The sequence below is a fragment of the Nannobrachium achirus genome (genome assembly GCF_963921795.1).
Source record: "Nannobrachium achirus genome assembly, chromosome: 15".
Taxonomy (NCBI): domain Eukaryota; kingdom Metazoa; phylum Chordata; class Actinopteri; order Myctophiformes; family Myctophidae; genus Nannobrachium; species Nannobrachium achirus.
This window is the reverse complement of record NC_137822.1, coordinates 38,867,566-38,871,295: the sequence shown is the minus strand read 5'-3', so window position 1 is coordinate 38,871,295 and position 3,730 is coordinate 38,867,566. Positions and strand designations below refer to the sequence as shown.

The 3,730-nt window shown below is 43.0% G+C and overlaps 1 long non-coding RNA gene across 1 annotated transcript; it reads left to right on the top strand.

Annotated features, from left to right (window-relative positions):
• The first annotated feature begins 619 nt into the window (after nt 1-619).
• On the top strand, nt 620-3,188 carry LOC308299302. Its single transcript, XR_013962757.1, has 3 exons — nt 620-2,200; nt 2,402-2,467; nt 2,783-3,188. It is a non-coding gene; the product is annotated as an uncharacterized lncRNA (long non-coding RNA).
• The last annotated feature ends 542 nt before the right edge of the window (nt 3,189-3,730 follow it).

Sequence of the window (3,730 nt, the reverse complement as noted above, 5' to 3'; positions counted from 1 at the left end):
AAAAGTCATGTCACATCACCCCCATTCTAGCCTCTCTGCACTGGCTCCCGGTACACTACAGGATCCACTTCAAAGTCCTCACGTTTACCTACAGAGCAATTCATGGCCCAGCCCCTACGTACATCTCAGAAATTATCCGTCCCACCCCTACCACTCGCTCACTCAGATCCGCTGATAAACACCTCCTTGATGTCCCTTGGACAAATCTAGTAACCAAGGGCGACCGAGCCTTTGAGGCCATAGCCCCAAAGCTCTGGAACGCCCTCCCCCTGACCTAAAATGGCCCCCTCAGAAGCCTCCTTTAACTCTTATACTGCTTTGAACGTTCCTGTTCGCCCCAATCCCCAAGAGACTTCCGTGCCGATACGGCCGTTCGTTCGTTTGATGTTTTTTATGGATTATGATAAAAGCGGTCCTTGCACAACTTTTGAATGCATAATTGGTCGTTGGTGTCGTTTTGAGGACAGCCGGAAACCCTTCATAAAAAAAAAAGTAAACAGACTGTCCTGGCTCCGCCTGCCCAGTAGAGAGCGACTCTGAGCCTGCCTAGCTGTTAGTCTTGAGGGACTATATTGTTTTTTCATCGGACTGTTAGTAGAGAGAGAGAGAGAGAGAGAGAGAAACGTTGGTAAAAGCGATCATTTTGTCGGAAATCAGTTGTTTTATAGTATTAGTAGTATAGTAATTGTAGTAGGTAGTAGTATTTAGCAGTACTAGAATATTGAGATGTATTAGGCCAAGTAGTTGGCCAACTCAGCCTCAACTTGCTGGTATCATTCCGCCGCCGAAGCGCGACCCAACCCCCCCGGGCCGAGGGGCAGCAGCCAGCAGCAGATCCACGGATAGAAACAAACTTTTGTTAGAATTAGGATTACACAACCTACCCATGTTGTTGACCCAGGACCAGCGAATGGTGGTGGTGGTCGTGATGATGATGATGATGATGATGATGAAGAAGAAGAAGAGAAAAAGATCACTGTAGCCGTTGGTATTGAACATAAAAAGATTCCATTTCTTGGTGCTGTTGGTCGTGATGATGAAGATGGTGCCAGTCGCGAAGAACCGGGGTCCAAAAGTGGATAAGAGCCTCATATTGTGGAAACCGATCCCGACGGAGCTCGACCCCCGTGCAGGATGGATCCGCGCCCGGCACAGGGGCTCACATCGCCGCAGCAGCAGAGACGATGCACCGCCGCGCCGCCACCGCGAAGAGACAGACGAAGAATGGCTTCCGCGAGACCCCTCGGAGAACAGATGCCATGATTCTACAGTCCAAAGTGGTAAGACGTAAATCCAGTGCATGTATACTGTATGTGATAAAATCGCAGGGCCGCGACCCTCTAGTGTGATAAAATCGCTTCAGGCGTTCTTTCCACCGCATCCGTGATGAAGCCCTGCAGGCTCAAGGCTCAAGCCGAGGCTTGTCAATCAGACCATGGTCTGATTGATCTCTATTGCGAATAAACCAGTGGGATCCGGTCTAGAGCCCGCCTACTGCATCCGGCTATTTACACGTACACATACATGCAAGAATTGTTTCCGTATCCGGACCGGATCAGCAATTTGATCCAAGCATAGAGTTAGGATCCAAGTGCATGAGTTTGTTTTTGTCGCTATACAGGACACACGTGGAGTTCCTATCACGCGCGTGCACTGCACAGCTACTATGATTTTTTATTTGATGGGAATTTAGGATTTATTGGCTTAGTTTGTGTGTGCGTGCGTACGATGCGTGTGTGTGAGAGAGGGAGAGGTTTCTTTAGTCTACATCTCTGATGATGATGATGTAGCCTTTCAATTCAATTCAAAGGAGCTTTATTGGCATGAGAAAACATACGTTTACATTGCCAAAGCAAGTGTTACAAATAAAAACTGTTGAAAATGGGGAACATATATACAGTTGGAGGGAGTACAGCTTTGTGTAAACAGAGCTATGTTGCATTGTGACATTTTATATATTATACATACAGGGTATAAAGGGCATTTCACTGTGACAGTAAATGCATGGTAACTATTTACTATATCTGCATTTTATGTATTACATATGAACTTATTGTAAGTCACTCATATTTGCTAATGTCAAAATTGTAAATTGATTTGTTTACATATAAACTATTTGATATTTTCCTGGCTTTAGATGATGAGTCGGATGGAGAGGTGCCGGGGACTCCTTGTGTTCTTAGGTCTATACCGTTTGAAGGTAAGGAGAAAACAAAAACTGATGCATTTTGTATAATTCTATAGCATTTTAGAGTAGATACAGCTATCTGTTTGTTCAATGCTTTTATCATTTACATCATAATGTCATGGACCTGTCTGAGACATGCTGGGTGTGTAAATAATTGATTTCATTTTGTGCACATCATGTTTACTAGTTTATATTTTACTACTGTGATTTCAGAAGAGTCGAGTGCAGCACAGCCTACTTCTTCATTGCCACATCGTGGTCATCCAAGGACAAGGATAGGTAAAGAACACCTTTTTTCTGTAAATCAGACTTAGCACCAGACGCGTTGTGAGCTTGTAGATCGGCTATTTTCAGCACACAACCAAGTGTAAAATCAGTCATTACGATGCCATCAAGGCCTGCCAAAATAGATTTTAGTCGACTAAATCAACTGTAGATTTAGTTACCTAAAATCTTATGATGATCAGACAACTAAAACTAGACTAAAACTAAAAGACATTTTATTCAAAAGACTACGACTGAAACAAAATCAAAATTTGCTGTCAAAAACAACACTGCTTACTCGTAGTAATTATGTATTTGTATAATTTACAGATCGACCATGGGCTCGTGTACGTGGTAGGTGTAGGGGTGCAGAGTTCAGCAGACCCGGAGGAGCCTGGCTGGAGTGAAACAGAATGGAGCCAAGAGTCCCAAGATCCAGTGGACTACCTGGAACTGATAACACAGGTCCAGATGCAAAGAGTGGTGACAGGATGTTCAAAATACGCCCAGTTCTAGATTATCTCCAAAATCCGTGAACTGTACAAACCAAACCAAGATATTTCCATTGATAGGTACACTTTTATTCAAAGGGCGCCTAAATTTCAAGGTCTACAATCCACAGAAACCAGTGAAATATGGGATAAAATCTTATATTCTCTGTGATTCAGGTACAGGTTACTGTTTCAATATGAAACCCTACTGTGGAGAATCTGTTTCCCTGCTTGAGACGGTTGAATCACACACACACACACACACACACACACACACACACAAACACGCACGCACGCACACCCGCACGCATACACTCTGTAGACATGTAGTGGTTGAGGCCTGTGTAAGTGCAGGTAGGCCACAACCTTTTTCCATTTGCAGTATTACAATTGAGTTCTAGTGTCTAAAATGTTGTTTTATATTTTATTTTCATTTTCATCAATCATTTGTACTGTACTTCAACCTAAAAAGAACCCTGAAAGCAGAAGCAGGATTCAGGCTGAATCTCATGTCACTGTGTCAATGTTCTGCACTGCTCCTTACTACTGCTCTTACTTCTCTTACACACTAAAAGTGTGTAAAAAGCACTTGTTTTTATTTTTTTGAATTTGTTTGTAAACAACCACTGAGCACAGGTGTGATGTTACTGTGTGATTTTACTGCCAACAGTAAAGGATAAAGAGAGATTTCTGCCTGAAAATGTTTCCTTCACAAAAATGCATTTTTCTCAGCTTTATGTTCTCAAAGAGCTGTTTTTTAGGCCATATTCAGCAGCTTCTAGCTAAT